The sequence below is a fragment of the Rhincodon typus genome, chromosome 3 (genome assembly GCF_021869965.1).
Source record: "Rhincodon typus isolate 14 chromosome 3, sRhiTyp1.1, whole genome shotgun sequence".
In the NCBI taxonomy this organism is placed as follows: Eukaryota; Metazoa; Chordata; class Chondrichthyes; order Orectolobiformes; family Rhincodontidae; genus Rhincodon; species Rhincodon typus.
The window spans coordinates 45,797,177-45,814,779 of record NC_063334.1 but is presented as its reverse complement, the minus strand read 5'-3'; the positions used below and the strand labels follow the sequence as shown (position 1 = coordinate 45,814,779).

At 42.3% G+C, this 17,603-nt stretch overlaps 1 long non-coding RNA gene across 1 annotated transcript; it reads left to right on the top strand.

The window, feature by feature from the left end:
• Nucleotides 1–79: 79 nt before the first annotated feature.
• LOC125482818 lies at nucleotides 80–16,316 on the top strand. The gene is made up of 2 exons (XR_007261796.1): nucleotides 80–144; nucleotides 15,588–16,316. It is a non-coding gene; the product is annotated as an uncharacterized LOC125482818 (long non-coding RNA).
• Nucleotides 16,317–17,603: the final 1,287 nt, after the last annotated feature.

Genomic DNA, 17,603 nt, shown 5'->3' with positions numbered 1-17,603 from the left:
GCAATTGGGCAATTGGGCAATTGGGCAATTGGGCAATTGGGCAATTGACTACTGCAGCTGCTGAAGACATGAGAGTAAAGGCAAAGTAGAAGGAAGTTTAACTGTGAAGTCACAGGTAGTAGTTAAGTGAGTGGCAGGTGATTGGTGAGTAGCTTCTCTTCTCTTCTCTCTTATTTTCTGTTTACTTTGCTATTGTTGTTAACTTAGGGGTTAAGTCATGGCAGGAGGTCCCAGACCCATGTAATGCTTGTCCTGTATGATGTGGGAATTCAGGGACAGTTCTGATATCCCTGACTCCTTCACATGCTGGAATTTTGTTGAGCTACAGCTCCTGTTTGACTGCCTGACAGCTCTGGAGCTGTTGCTGGATTCACTTTGGAGCCTCCATGAGCCTGAAAGAATTGTGGACAGCACATTCAGTAAGTTGGTCACACCTCTGATCTCAATTATTGAGGAAGTTAGGGAATGGGTGACCAACAGACAGAGGAAGAGTAAGAAGGTACTGCAGGGGTCCCCTGTGATCACCTTCTTCCAAAATAGGAATACTGTTTTGGATACTTTGGGGAAGATGGCTCACCAGAGGAATGTGGCAGCAACCAAGTTCATGGCACTATAGCTGGCTGCACAGGAGGGCAGGAAAAATAGTGGCAGCGCAATAGTGACTGAGGATTCAATTGTAAGGGGAATAGATAGGTGTTTCTGTAGCCACAAATGAGAGTCCAGGGTCACTGATGTCTTGGAGTAGCTGCAGGACATTCTGGAGGGGGAGCATGAACAGCTAGCTCTTGTAGTGCATGTAGGCACTAATGATATAGGTAAAAAATGGGATGAGGTTCTATAGACTGAATTTTAAGTTGTGCTAAAGTAAAAATTAGAAGCTCAAATGTAGTAATCTTGAGGTTGCCAGCAGTGTCATGTGCTAGTCAGAGTAGGAATGGCAGGATAACTAGGATGAATACATGTTTTGAAGGATGGTACAAAAGGGAAGAATTCAAATTCCTGGGACATTGAAACCGGTTCTGGAGGAGGTGGGACCAATACAAACTGGACAGTCTGCACTGGGCAGGACTGGAACCGATGTACTAGGGGAGTGTTTGTTTGTGCTGGTTGGGAGCATTTAAACTAATATGGCAGGGGGGCAGAAACAAATCCAGGAAGTTGGAAGTAAGTTGTGTGGGGACAGAAACAGAAGACAGTAAGGGGAAAAGTGGAAGGCAGAGAAACCAAAGACAAAAATCCAAAAAGGACACACTATACCATGATTCTAAAAAGGCAATAAATATTTTTTTAAAAATGAGCCTGAAGGCTCTGTGTATCAATGCCAGGAGCATTTGTAACAAGAATTAACTGTGCAGGCAGTTGTTAATGATTATGATGTAATTAGGATCACGGGGGGCCTGGCTCCAGGGTGACAAGGATGGCAACTCATTGTCCAGGGTTATTCTATTATTGGGAAAGATAGACAGAAAGGAAAGGGAGCATTGCTGGTTAGGGAGGAGATTAACAGAATAGTTAGAAAGGACATTAGCCTGGATGATGTGGCATCCATATGGGTGGAGCTGTGGAATACCAAAGGGAAAAAGATGTCAGTGGGAATTGTGTACAGACAACCAAACAGTAGTTGTGATGTTGGGGATTATATCAAAGAGGAAATTGGAGGTGAATGCAGTAAGGATATAGCAGTTAGCATCGGTAACTTCAATCTACATATTGACTGGACTAACCAAATTGTTACCAATGTGATGGAGGAGGATTTCCTGGAATGTATGAGGGGCCATTCCCTTGACCATGTTGAGGAACCAACTAGAGAGCAAGCTGTCCTAGACTAGGAATTGTGTAATGAGGATTAATTAGTAGCATTGTGGTACAAGATCCTTTAGGGAGGAGTGACAATAATTTGGTAGAATTCTTCATTAAGATGGAGAGTGACACAATTAAATCTGAAACTAAGGTCCTGTATCTAAAGAAATCTAACTTGCATGGTATGAGGCATGCATTGGCTAGGCTAAGTTGGCCAAGGATACTTAAGGGGTTATGCAATGGCAGACACTTAAAGAATGGATGAACTTCAACAATTGTATATCCCTATCTGGCCTAAGGGTAAAACTGGGAATGTAACTCAACAATGGCTAACAAGAGAAATCAGGGATAGTGTTAAAGGCAAAGAGGAGGCATATAAATTGGCCAGAAAAAGCAGCAAACCTGAGGAGAAAATTACAATTCAGCAGAGGAGACAAAGGGTTTAATTTAGAAGGGGAAAATAGAATATGAAAGTAAGTTTTTACATTTTCCACAAAACTGACTGCAAAAGCTTCTATAGATATATGAAGTGATAAAGACTGGTGAAGACAAATGTAGGTCCCTTGCAATTAGAATCAGGTGAATTCATAATGGGCAACAAAGATAGCAGACCAGCTGAACAAGTACTTTGGATCTGCCTTCACTAAGGAGAACACAAATAACCTTCAGGAAATGCTATGGGACAGAGGGTCAAGCATGAAGGAGGAACTGAAGGCAATCCTTACTCGTCAGGAAATGGTATTGGGGAAATTGATGGGCCAGTGACCGGGGTTTGATTCCACCTGCAGGCGACTGTCTGTGTGGAGTAGGCACATTCTCCTCATGTCTGCGTGGGTTTCCTGAGTGCTCAGGTTTCCTCCCACAGTCCAAAGATGTACAGGCTAGGTGGATTGGCCATGCTATATTGCCCATAGTGTCCATGAGTATGTAGATTAGGGGATGGGTCTGGGTGGGATGCACTGAGGGTTGGTGTGGACTTGTTGGGCTGAAGGACCTGTTTCCACACTGTAGGGATTCTATGATAAAGTCCCCAGGGCCTGAAGCTCTGCATCCCAGAGTATTCAAGGAAGTGGCCCTAGAAATAGTCGATGCATTGGTGATCATTTTCCAGCATTCTGTAGACTCTGAAAGAGTTCCAATGGCCTGGAGAGTAGCCAGTGTAACCCCACTCTTTGAAAAAGGAGAGAGAGCGAAAGAGAACAGAATTATAGGCTGGTTAGTCTGACATTGATAGTGGAGAAAATGCTGGAGTCTATTATTAACGCTGTAATAACTGAACATTTGGAAAGCGGTGACAGAATGGGCCTAGTCAGCATGAATTCACTAAAGGAAAATCATGCTTGACAAATCTTCTGGAATTTTTTGAGCATGTGACCAGTAGCGTGTACAAGGGTGAATCAATAGATCTTGTGTATCTTTCAAAAGGGTTTCGACAAGATTCCACATGAGATTAGTAAGGAAAATTAAAGCTCATGGTATCGGGCGATGTGAATAGAGAACTTGTTGGCAGACAGAAAGCAGAGTTGGAATGAATGGGTCCTTTTCAGAGTGGCAGGCAGTGATGCATGGAGTGCTACAGAGTTCAGTTTTGGGACCCCAGCTGTTCACAGTATACATTAACAATTTGGACGAAGGAATTGAATGCAATATCTCCAAATTTGCAGATGACACTAAGTTGGGTGGCAGTGTGTGCTGTGAGGAGGATGCTAAGAGGCTGCAGGATGACTTGGACAGACTGTATTGCATTTACCAAGTATTGGCCACTCAGCCAATGTGGATAATTGTGGGGATATCCACTTTGGTGACAAAAACAGGAAGGCAGATTATTATCTGAATGGTGGCAGTTTAGGAAAAGGTGTAGTGCAATGAGACCTGGTGTCATAGTGGAGCAGTCACTGAAGGATGACATGTAGGCTCAGCAGGCAGTGAAGAAAGCTAATGGCATGATGTCCTTCATAGTGAGAGGATTTGAATATTGAAGTCTTTCTGCAGTTGTACATGGCCTTGGTGAGGCCACACCTTGAGTATTGTATGCAGTTTTCGTTTCTTAGGCTGAGGAAGAACATTCTTGCTACTGACCGACTCCAGCGAAGGTTCACCAGACTGATTCCTGGGATGGCAGGACTGAAATATGAGGAATGATGAGATCGACTGGGCTTGTACTCGCTGGAATTTAGAAGAATGATGGGGGTATCTTGTAGAAACATATAAAATCCTGATGGGACTGGACAGGCTAGATGCAGGAAGGTTGTTCCCAATGATGGGGAAGTCCAGAACTAGGGATAAGCCATTCAGGACTGGGATAAGGAAGAATTTCTTCACTCGGAGTTGCGAACCTGTGGAATTCTCTTCCATTGGGGCCAATTAATTGGATATATTCAAGAGGAAGCTGGGCATGGTCCTAACAGCTAAAAGGATCAAGGGGTATGGAGAGAAAGTGGGAATAGGATATTGAGATTGCAAGATCAGCCATGATCATGTTGAATGCTGGTGTGGGCTTGAAGGGTTGAATGGCTTACTCCTGCACCTATTTTCTATGGTCATATGTTTCTATGTTTCTATGTTTCTAAAGTATGAGTAGCATGAGAATAAAGTGTGATGCTATTGTGCTGCACTGTTAACAGACACTGACTTTTGATTGAGAGGGAACGGAAAAGATTTGCAAGGATGTTGCCAGAACAGTTTGATTGATGGGGAGAGGCTGAATAAGTTGGGGATTTTTGTTGCTTGAGCATCAGAGACTGATGGGTGAGCTTGTAGATTTTTATAAAATCATGAGGGGCAAGGATAGGGTGACCGATGGGGAGATCAAATCTAGAGGGCATAGGTTTAACATGAGAGGGAAAACTTTTTTGTGCAGTGGCTAGTGCATATACATATGAGCTGCCAGAGGAAGAGCTGAAGGTGGGTACAATTGACATTTAAAAGGCATCTGGATGGGTATATGAATGGGAAGGGATATTAGCGAAATGCTGGCAAATGAGACTAGGTCAGATTGGGATGTCTGGTCAGCATGGATGGATTGGACCAAAGGGTCTGTTTCCCTGCTGTATGACTCTGACTATGACACATAGATTCATTCAATCCCTACAGTGTGAAAGCAGGCCATTGAGGTCACACTGACCCACCAAAGAGCATTTCAACCCCACGAACCCATCTCTGTAACCCTGCATTTCCCCTGATTAGTCCATCTAACCTGCATACTCTGACTCTATGACTAAGATGTAAAAAATTATGCCCATCTGATCGTTCAGATGGATGTAAAGGATGGCAATATTTTTGAAGAAAAGAGGAGGTTTCTTTTTCCTGTTCATGCACAGGATGTGGGCATTGCTGGTTAGGCCAGCATTTACTGCCTATCTTTATCTAGTAGATAGAGAAGGAGCTAATGGGCAGGAAATAGCAAGTGGGGACAAGTGGTCTCTTTTAGATTGGCTACCCATAGCTATTAAGGTTCCATAGGGATCAGTGCTGGGATTGCAACTGTTTTATAATAACATTGAGATCATCATGGTCTCTGCTTTCTAAGGTGAAAAAGGACCCTCAAAATATAATTTCCAACCTCACCTTTTGTCATTATGACTAGTTTTCCACTGGCTGAGCACAATCTGACTCAAAGCAGTAACCCTGACGTGGAGGCACCAGTGTTGAACTGGGGTGGACAAGGTCAAAGCTCTCTCAACACCAGGTTATAGTCCAACAGCCAACAGACTTATTTGAAGACACAAGCTTTTGGAGTCTCGCTCCTTCAAATCTCAGTGAGAGAGGAGGCATTAGGCACAGAATTTTGAAGCAAAAGATCAAAGGGTCTTAGAACTGACGCAAATATGTTGAACATACCCAAGATAGCTGTTCAATCTTTAATCAGTTAGAAAGGATTAATATGTAAATCCCAGAACTTCTTAAGTCAAGAGGGCAGTTATCAGAAGGTTTTATCAGTATACCAGAGGTGACATCTCAGATCAGACAATGCATTTGAGGTGTGAGGCCTTGTTTAGAATTTGGCTGTGTATCAACTTGGAGTCAGACTGGTTCATTTCCAAAGTAGGAATTTATAAAATGACACACTGTCTAAAAATTGTGCACTCTTCGAACAAAATGGAATGATCTGCAATTATAAATCTACAGTGCAAACCACCCCACAGATTTCTGTGTGTGCTTGTGAGTGGAACTGCACTACCTTCACACACAAAACATGGCATCACCACCAGCAGTAGCCAAGCCTCCCCGGTACTGCAGTTGAAAATGGTACCATCACAGGAAAATCCATTGCCAACTTATCTGATCACATCCTTGAACCAGACAAGATCAAAATTCTCAGCCAAGGACTTAATTTTTTTCCCCACCACAGAAATGGACCTGAAAGAACTGCAGATGCTGTAAATCAGGAACAAAAACAGAAGTTGCTGGAAAACCTCAGCAAGTCTGGCAGCATCTGTGAAGAAAAAAATCAGTCAATGTTTCTGGTCTGGTGACTCTTCACCCGAGTTCTGAAGCTACTGAGAAGTAATAGGTTGTTTTCATAGGTGATTTCAACTTTCCTGATAGAGACTGAAGCCTCCTAAGTGCAAGTAGTTTGGATGGAGCAGATTTTGTCAAGTGTGTCCAAGAAGGATTTCTGACTCAATATGTAGATAGGCCGACTAGAGGGAAGGCCAGCTTGGATTTGGCAATGAACCAGGCCAGGTGTCAGATCTCTCTGTGGGAGAGGATTTTGGTGATAGTGATCACAACTCTGACCTTTACTATAGTCATGGAGAGGGATGGGGCAGACGGTATGGGAAAACATTTAATTGGGGGAGGGGGGAATTACAATGCTAATAGGCAAGAACTGAGCATAAATTGGGATCATATGTTCTTAGGGAAATGCACGTGAGAAATGTGGAGGTTGTTTAGGGAGCACTTACAAGTACTGGATAGGCTTGTCCCACTGAGGCAAGGAAAGGATGGTATTGTGAAGGAACCTTGGATGACAAGACATGTGGAACACCTAGTCAAGAGGAAGAAGGAAGCTTACTTAAGGTTGAGGAAGTAAGGATCGGACAGGGCTCTAGAGGTCTACAAGGTAGCCAGGAAAGAACTGAAGAATGGACTTAGGAGAGCTAGAAGGGGGTATGAGAAAACCTTGGCAGGTAGGATCAAAGAAACCCCAAGGCATTCTATGCTTATGTGAGGAACAAGAGGATGGCCAGAGTGAGGGTAGGGCCAATCGGGGATAGTGGAGGGAACTTGTGCGTGGAGTCAAAGGAGGTAGGAGAGGTCCTTAATGATTACTTTGCTTCAGTATTCATCAGTGAGAGTGACCTTGACGTTTGGGAGGACAGCATGAAACGGGCAGATATGCTCAAACCGTTAGTAAGGAGGATGTGCCAGAAATTTTGAAAAACATGAGGATAGATAAGTCCCTTGGGCCAGACAGGATATACCCAAGGTTGATATGGGAAGCAAGGGAAGAGATTGCTGCCCCTTTGGCAAAGATCTTTGTGTCTTCACTGTGTCCACTGGAGTAGTACCAGAAAATTGGAGGGTGGAAAATGTCATTTCCTTTTTCAAGAAAGGGAATAGGGATAATCCTGGGAATTACAGACCAGTCAGTCTTACTTCTGTGGTGGGCTAATTACTGGAGAGGATTCTGAAAGTATTTACGATTATTTGGAAAAGCACAGTTTGATTAGAAATAGTCAGCATGGCTTTGTGAGGGGCAGGTCATGCCTCACAAACCTTATTGAATTCTTTGAGGATGTGACAAAACACATTGAAGGCAGAGCGGTGGATGTGGCATATATGGATTTTAGCAAGGCATTTGATAAGATTACACAAGGTAGGCTCATTCAGAAAGTAAGGACACATGGGATTCAGGGTCATTTGGCTGTCTCGATACAAAACTGGCTATCCAATAGAAGAGAGGGTGGTAGTAGATGGAAATTATTCATCCTGGAGCTTGGTGACCAGTGGTGTTCCACAGGGATCTGTTCTGGGACCTCTGATCTTTTTGATCATTATAAATGACTTTGATGAGGAAGGGTGGGTTAGTAAGCTTGCCAATGACAAAGGTTGGTGGAGTTGTGGACAGCATGGAGGGCTGTTGTAGGTTGCAATGGGATATTGACAGGATGCAGAGCTGGGCAAAAGTGGCAGATGGAATTCCACCCAGAAAAGTGTGAAGTGATTCATTGTGGAAGGTCGAATTTGAATGCAGAATATCGGGTTAATGGCAGGATTCTCGGCTGGACCAGATGGACCGAGAGTTCTAACTTCTAAAGGAGATAGCTGAAGAGATAGCGGAAACATTAGTGGTGATCTTTCAGGTATCGCAAGTCAGGGAGGGTCCCAGAGGACTGGAAAATCACTAACTTGACACCCCTGTTTAAAAAGAGAGTAAGGCAAAAGACGGAAAATTACAGGCTTATTAGCCTAACCTCAGTTGTGGGTAAGATTTTGAAGTCCATTGTATAGGATGAGATTTCTGAATATTTGGGAGTGTATAGTAAAATAGGGCAAAGTTGTTTCATCAAGGGGAGGTCATGCCTGACAAATCTGCTAGAATTCTTTGAGGAAGTAATAAGTAGGGTAGACCAAGGAGTGCTAATGGATGTTATTTACCTGGACATCATGAAGGCCTTTGATAAAGTGCCACACAGGAGGCTGCTGATTAAGATAAAGGCCCATGGTGTTAGAGGCAAGTGCTAGCATGGATAGAAGATTGGCTGTCTGGCGGAAAGCAGAGACTGGGGATAAAAGGGTCTTTCGCAGGATGGCAACCAGTCACCAGTGGTGTTCTACAAGGGTCAGTGATGGGACCACAACTTTTCACTTTATACATTAATGATCTCGATGAAGGAACTGTGGGCATTCTGGCTAAGTTTGCAGACAATACAAAGATAGGTGGAGGGGCAGGTAGTATTGAGCAGGTGGTGAGGCTACAGAAGTATTTGGACAGGTTAGAGTGGGCAAAGAAGTGGAAGATGGAGTACAATGTGGGAAAGTGTGAGGTCATGCACTTTGGTAAGTAGAATAAAAGCATGGACTATTTTCTAAATGGGGAGAAAATTCAGAAGTCTGAAGTGCAAAGAGACTTGGGAGTTCTAGTCCAGGATTCTCTCCAGGTAAACTTGCAGGTTGAGTCACTAGTCAGGAAGGCAAATGCAATGTTGGCACTTACTTTGAGGACTTTAATATAAAACAGGGCTGTCCTAAGGCTTTATAAGGCTTTGGTCAGGCCACATTGAGTATTGTGTGCAGTTTTGGGCCCCATATTTCAGGAAGGATGTACTGGCCCTGGAGCAAGTTCAGAGGAGGTTCACGAGAATGGTTCCAGGAATGAAAAGCTTAACATATGAGGAACGTTTGAGGACTCTGGGCCTATACTCATTGGAGTTTAGAAGGATGAGGGGAGATCTAATTGAAACTTGCAGAATACTGAATGGCCTGGACAAAGTGGATGTTGGGAAGATATCTCCATTGGTAGGAGAGGCTAGGACCCGAGGACACAGCCTTAGAGTAAAGGGAAGACCTTTTAGAATGGAGATAAGGAGAAACTTCTTGAGGCAGAGAGTGGTGAATCTGTGGAATTCACTGCCACAGAAGGCTGTGGAGGCCAAGTCATTGAGTACATTTAAAACTGAGATAGTTAGGTTCTTGATTATCAAGGGTGACAGAGAGAAAGCAGGAGAATGGGGTTGAGGAACTTACCAGCCATGATTGAAAGGCAGAGCAGACTCGATGGGCCAAATGGCCTAATTTCTGCTCCTATATCTCATGGTGTTATGGTCTGTGGAGGAACAGAGGGATTTGGGGTCCACATCCATAGATCCTTCCAAGTTGTTAGGGTTGTAAAGAAGGCATATGGTGTGTTGGCTTTCATTGGTAAGGGAATTTAGTTTTAGAACAGCAAGGAACACCCCACTGTCTGGCGATTGTTGCATGGTGTCCATTCATCCATTATTGTAGTGTCTGCATGGTTTCACCAAATTACCATGCCTCAGGGCATTCTTACCTGCAGCATATGAGATAAGTGATGTTGGCTGAGTCACATGAGTATCTGCTGTGAACATGGTGGGTGGTGGTGATTCATGTCGGTGATCTGACATGTCTTGCAGAGGTTGCCATGGCAGGGTTGTATGGTGTTGTGATCGATGTCCTGAAGGCTGGGTAGTTAGTGTGAATAATAGTCTAAGGTTTGGCAGTTGTTTGAAGGCATAAGTGGGGTCGTAGGAAAGATCTTGGTGAGGTGCTCATTATTAACAATATGTTGAAGGCTGCGAAGAACATGGCGTAGTTTCTCTGCTCCCTGGAGGTAGTGGACTTTAAAAGGTACCCTATTGGTCGTAACCCATGTCTGTCTTCTGAGGTCATTACGGTTTCTCACTGTGGCATGTTGAAACTGGCGATCGAGGAGTTGAGCATCACATCCTGTTTTTGAGGGCATCCTTCAGCATCTTCAGATGTCCAACGCGTACCTCCTCATCTGAACAGATCCAGTGTATACGTACAGCTTGTCCGTAGGTGTTGGCTTTTTTAATGTTAAGGGTGGAAGCTGGAGAAATGCAGCATCATGAGGTTATACGTAGGATTCCAGCAGAGTGAGGTGTTTAGGTATTTCTCCTGGATGGAGATGCATATGTCCAAGAATGAGACTGAGACTGATTCTAAAGAGTAGTCCATGGTAAATCTGGTGGGATGAAACTTGTTGATATCACTATGTAATTGTTTCAGTGGTAGTGTTGGTCAGAGGTTCGGTCAGCAAAGAAGTCTTGTTTAAAATTGAGCATGAAAATGTTGGCATATTGGGGTGTGAATCTTGTTCCCACGGCTGTTCTATATGTTTGGATGAAGAACTAGTTGCTGAAGCTGAATATGTTGTGATCAAGGATGAAGCGGATGAGCTTTGGACAGTCAATGTGGCATTTTATAAATTCCTATTTTAGAAATAAAACCAGTCTGATGCCCAATGCATACAAAAAATGTTAGTAACTTTAAGAGGGTAAACAGGATGTTGAATTTGGACATTTTGTATGCATTGGGACTGTGCATGCACTTTATCATTTCTCAGAATCCCTTTAAATTTTCAGGTAACTATCCAATTTAAATGTTTTAGAATACCAGGTCATGTGAGTCTTAATATAGTTTTTGCCATAATATGCATAAGTGAATCCAGGCTCAGTGGTTTTGAGATTCCTGACACTCTCGACAAATAATATTTCTGCAGTACTTCCCTAAAACTAATGTGTTATTGATGAATGGTTTGATGGTTTGAGTGTGCCACATCCATCACTGTGTTGCGACATTCCAATGTCCCTACAATCATAGAAAATAGAACATAGAATGTCGAACAATACAGTACAGGCCCTTCGGCCCACAATGTTGTGCCGACCTATTATCCTACTAAGATCAATCTACTCTGCATACCCTACATTTTACTATCCTCCATGTGCCTATCCAAGAGTTTCTTAAAAATCTCAAGTATCTGACTCCACTACCACTGCCAGCAGCACATTCCCCACACCCACCACTCTGTGAAGAATCTACCTCTGACAGCTCCCCTATATCTTCCTCCAATCACCCTAAAATTATGCCCCTTCGTAATAGTCATTTCCACTCTGGCGGGGGGGAAAGTTTCTGACTATCCACTCTATCTATGCCTCTCATCATCTTGTACACCTCTATCAAGTCACCTCTCATTCTTCGCTATGATGAAAAAAAGCCCTAGGTCCCTCAACCTTTCCTCATAAGACCTACCCTCCAGTCCAGGCAGCATCCTGGTAAATCTCCTCTGCACCCTCTCTAAAGCTTCCACATCTTTCCTATAATGAGGTGACCAGAACTGAACACAATATTCCAAGTGTGGTCTAACCAGAGTTTTATACAGCTGCAGCATAACCTCATGGCTCTTAAACTCAATTTCCTTGCCAATGAAAGCCAACACACCATACACCTTCTTTACAATCCTATCAACTTGGGTAGCAACTTTGAGGGATTTATGGATGTGGACCCCAAGATCCCTCTTTTCCTCTACACTGCCAAGAATCCTGCCATTAACCCAGTATTCTGCATTCAAATTTGACCTTCCACAATGAATCACTTCACACTCTTCTGGGTGGAATTCCATCTGCTGCTTCTTTGCCCAGCTCTGCATCCTGTCAATGTCCCGTTGCAACCTGCAACAGCCCTTCACCTATCCACAACTCTGCCAACCTTCGTGCCAAAAGTAAACTTACCAACCCACCCTTCTACTTCCTCATCCAAGTCTATATAAAGATCACAAAGAGCAGAGGTCCCAGAACAGATCCCTGTGGAACACCACTGAACACCAAGCTCCAGGCTGAATATTTTCCATCTAATACCACCATCTGCCTTCTATTGGACAGCCAGTTTTGTATCTAGACAGCCAAATTTCCCTGAATCCCATGCCTCCTTGCTTTCTGAATGAGCCTACCATGTGGAACCTTATCAAATGCTTTGCTAAAATCCATATACACCATTTCCACTGCTCTGCCTTTATTGTGTTTTGTCACAACCTCAAAGAATTCAATAAGGCTTGAGGTATGACCTGCCCCTCTCAAAGCCATGCTGACTGTTTCTAATCAAACTTTGATTTTCCAAATAATCATAATACTATCTCTCAGAATTTTCTCCAATAAGTTGCCAACACAGAAGTAAAACTGACTGGTTTGTAATTCCCAGGTTTATCCCTATTCCTTTTCTTGAACAAGGAAATGACATTTGCCACCCTCCAATCTTCTGGTACTTCTCCAGTGGACAGTGAGGACACAAATATATTTGCCAAAGGGGCAGCAATCTCTTCTCTTGCTTCCCATATCAACCTTGGGTGTATCCTGTCTGGCCCAGGGGACTTGTCCATCCTCATGTTTTTCAAAATTTCCAGCACATCCTCCTTAACATCAACCTGTTTGAGCAGATCTGCCTGTTTCACACTGCCGTCACTAACTAACGTCAAGGTCCCTCTCACCGGTGAATACTGAAGCAAAGTGTTCATTAAGGACCTTCCCTACCTCCTTTGACTCCATGCACACATTCCCTCCACTATCCCTGATTGGCCCTACCCTCTACTCTAGCCATCCTCTTGTTTCTTACATAAGCATAGAATGCCTTGGGGTTTTCCTTGATCACCGGGGTTTTCCTTGATCACCAAGGTTTTCTCATCCCTCCCCTTCTAGCTCTAAGTCCATTCTTCAGTTCCTTCCTGGCTACCTTGTAGACCTCTAGAACTCTGTCTGATCCTTACTTCTTCAACCTTAAGTAAGCTTCCTTCTTCCTTTTGACTAGATGTTCCACATGTCTTGTCATCCAAGGTTCCTTCACCAAACCATCCTTTCCTTGCCTCAGTGGGACAAACCTATCCAGTACTTGTAACAACTGCTCCCTAAACAACCTCCACATTTCTGTTGTGCATTTCCCTGAACATCTGATCCCAATTGGTGGTCTGTATTTCTTGCCTAATAGCATTGTAATTCCCCCTCCCCCAATTAAATGTTTTCCCATACCGTCTGCTCCTATCCCTCTCCATGACTATAGTAAAGGTCAGAGTTGTGATCACTATCACCAAAATCCTCTCCCACAGAGAGATCTGACACCTGGTCTGGTTCATCGCCATCACCAAATCCAATATGGCTTCCCCTCTAGTCAGCCTATCTACATATTGAGTCAGAAATCCTTCCTGGACACACCTGACAAAATCTGCTCCATCCAAACTATTTACACTTAGGAGGTTCCAGTCTATATTAGGGAAGTTGAATTCACCCATGACGACAACCCTATTACTTCTGCACCTTTCCAAAGTCTGTCTCCCAATCTGTTCCTCAGTATCTGTTGCTATTGGAGGGTCTACAGAAAACTCCCAATAAAGTGACTGCTCCTTTCCTATTTCTGACTTCCACCCTGACTCAGTGGACAAACCCTCCTCCACGACCTCCCTTTCTGCAGCTGTGATACCACCTGTGATTAGCAATGCCATTTCCCCTACCTTTTACCTCTCTCCCTATTTCTTTTGAAACATCTATACCCCAGAACATCCAACAACCAAGTCTCTCTAATGGTCACAACATCATAGTTCTATCGCTTGGACAGTAATAATGAGTTAATTTTATCAACTGGAATTGAAGATTCACTCATGTTTTAAAACAATATTTGGAAGTTCACCCTGGCAGAAAATGAAATTCCCAAAATGGTAATTTCTGGGATTAAAATCTACCCAAGATTCTTTTCCGATTTAATTTTAATCATCTGTGACCAATTTCAAGAAATTAAATTTTACCATGATTTAAAATACAAATTTTAGATCAATAATTTGTCATAAATTTTTGCTTTACACAACCACTCATGGTTTTTAGAGAACATTACATTAACCAAGCATGCTCCATGCTAATACAGGTACACATAGGCACACACCATCATTTCAAATCACCAGACATTCCCCAAAATGCAAACTAAAACTTCAAAGTATCACCAGGGAACAAAAGCACACAAATGGTAGAAAATGACATTTAGCAACCAAAAAATGAGGTGTTCAAACCAGACCACAAAGAGGTAATATTTCTGCAAGTTTCAGTGCACTTGCACAGTGCAGAAACCTGGCCTCTGATTCTCTCTTTTTCTAGTTATAACTGTCCACCATCCTTTCAGGGCTCTTAATTTTGCTAACATCCGAATCCAGAGGCTGTTGCATTCTAACTTAAAATACGGAAGGTCTCCAAAGCATCAGGTTGCTTTCCTTCACTTAAACATTTTCTGGAACCCATTCTTATCACAGAAAGGTCTTGGATCAGAGTATATCCAAATGGTTCTTTTCAGATTCAGTTAAATGCAGTTACGAGAAGGTTTGACAACTGCAATTTGCTTAAATATGAATATTTATTTAGTAATAATAAAAGATCAATAAAAAGGAACATTTATTAAGTAAATAAAAAGAATGAAAACAGAAGCAAAAAAACAATAAGCCCATCAGAGACCCCTCAATCAACAGTTGGTCTGGAGCCTGAGCTTGTTCCTGGCACTGTTTGCGATTCTGGTCCAAAGTGAAGTCCAGCAACTTGGAACGAAACGCTCTCTTATATGGTGTAACAAACAGCCAGGTGCAGAAAAAGCAACTACAGAAAAACATGTTGATTGTGCCAGCTTTGGCACATACAGGAATGTTCACAGGACTCATTTCAAGGTCATGCAGTTGTTGAATATCATCAACAAGTTTAGCCCTTCACCCCATTCTATACAATGATGAAACCTAAAGAACACTGGTTCAGCTTCAATTGAAGTTTAAGCTTAATTCTGGGTGCTGCATTTTGGAAAGGATATGAAGACTTCAGAAAGGCTGCAGAAAAGAAATAGATTGGTTCCAGGGAAGAGGGACTTCAGTTCTGTGGATAGATTTCAGAAGCTGTTGCTGCTTTTTCTAAAGAAAAGAAAGCTGATAAAAGAAATGATAGTGTTCCATATCATCTAAATCAAAACTATTCTGATTGACAAAGGTCAGGAATTAGATGTTGCAATTTTAAAGTGATCAAAGGCAGCATGAGCAAAAGTATTTGTACGGTGATTGCTTAGGGTCTAAAATGCAGTGCCCAAAGGTAATCGAAACTGACTTAATTATGGCTTTCAAAGGGGATTATGTTAACACCAGAAGGGAAAGAAAATGCAGGGTTACAGGGAGTGGGACTACCTAAATTATTGTACAGAGGCAGCAGGAGCTCAAAGGGCCAAGTGGCCTCATTCCGTGATTTTATCACTCTGAATAGCTCATTCATTCGTTTTCTCTCATTTCTTTCAAAAAGGGATTTGACAGGATTTGCAGCAGAGTGGAAAGGTACATTAAGCATACAGCCAGAGTGGCACACAGAAGAAAACAATTGAATGGACAGTAGCCAATTAAAAATGAACTGAGACAGCAGTGACGGATTAAAAAGAAAATGTAAAACAAAAATAAACAGCAGCATCATAGATGGAGAAAGACCAAAAAGTCAGCTGGAGCCTGGCAAGAAGAAAACAAAGAAAATAGAACAAAGATAAAGGAAAGCTACAGTTATGATTTGACTTCCAGTAAATTGCAAAATCATATATTGAAAGATGAGAAAACTGCTGTTCCCACAATTTGCTACTCATCATAATGTATGTTCAACAATGAACCAAAAATGTTAGTGCTCCAAAGGAATACAGTTTCTTATGGTCATTATGGATTTCTAGATATTCACAGATGATAGGCATATTTCAATTTAATCAGAAAGCTTGCTCAACCTTAAACTGCACAAGTTCTCCAAATTATTAAAATGTACAATCACCTCAGCAAATGAACAACTGACAATTTTTGTGTTTTATAAATTTGGCCTATATTATCCAGAGTTTATAAGAACGAGAGGTGATCTCAATGAAACATTTGTTATAATGAAACTGCTAGACACAGGTAGATACTGAAAGTTTGTTTTCCATTCACCATTCCAATGCCTCTACCAATCAACACACTCCTCTTGTACTGAATAAAAGTCATCTTCCCTTCACTCTGGTAAATCTTGCAAAATGTCCTGATCAGTTCAAGCTGAAATGTTTCTACAAAATGTGTCTTGTTTCAGCAAGTTCAAACTTGGTCGATGAAGACTTGCGATGTCAGCAGCTGCAATGAGGTGGCAGGTAGATATACATTTTTAAAAAAGACAGCTGGAAGTTTAAACTGGAGAGGAACAGATCCAATGAGATGGGGAAAAAAGATGAGCAGCAAGAAGAGAAATGATAAAACACAAAAGAAAAAGAACAAAATCAGAATGAATATAAATTAGGCTCAACAGCAAATGATGTTAATCAGAGGGAGCAGAATGTGATGTAAATCTGATTTCAGTTAAAGAGACAAGTGGAACTGATGCCAACAATGAATATAGAAACTGAACCCTGAGATTTCTGCCATTTTTTTACTTCCAAATTTATTCAGCCAAATCTTTTCCAAAGGCAAATCAGGGCTGAACTTATAGACTTAATGGTAAGGTCCTGGGGAATGTTGCTGAACAAAGTAACCTTGGACTGCGGGTTCATAGTTCCTTGAAAGTGGAGTCACAAGTAGATAGGATAGTGAAGAAGGCATTTGGTATGCTTGCCTATATTGGGTCAGTCCATTGAGAATAGGAGTTCATGTTGAGATGGTACAGAGAGGTCATGTTGATTCTGTTCAGGACGTTGGTTCAGCCACTTTTGGAGTGTTGCATGCAATTCTGGTCTCCCTTCTATGGAAAGGATGTCGTGAAACTAGAAAGGATTCAGAAAAGATTTGAGGATGTTGCTGGGGTTGGAGGGTTTGAGCTATAGGGAGAGGCTCAATTTCCCTTGAGCGTTAGAGGCTGAGGTTTTAAATAAACCTTGTAGATGTTTATAAAATCATGAGGGGCATGGATAGAGTAAATAGGCAAGGTCTTTTTCCCCGGGTTGAGGAGTCCAAAATTAGAGGGCATAGGAATGAGGGGAAAGATATAAAAGGGAAATAAGGGGCAGCTTTTTCACATAGTGGGTGGTGCGTATATGGAATTAGCTGCCAGATGAAGTGATGGAGGCTGATACGATTACAATATTTAAAAGGCATCTGGACAGGTACATGAATAAGAAGGGTTTAGAGGGATATGGGCCAAATGCTGGCAAATGGGACTAAATTTATACAGGATATCTGGTTGGCATGAGTTGGACCAAAGGATCTGTTTCTGTGCTATATATCCCTATGACTTTATCACTCTATCATCAGTTTGCCCATTCAATCTCTTCCAAGTGCATTTGCATACGTCACCTAGAGTCGGTAACATTTTACACGGAAAACC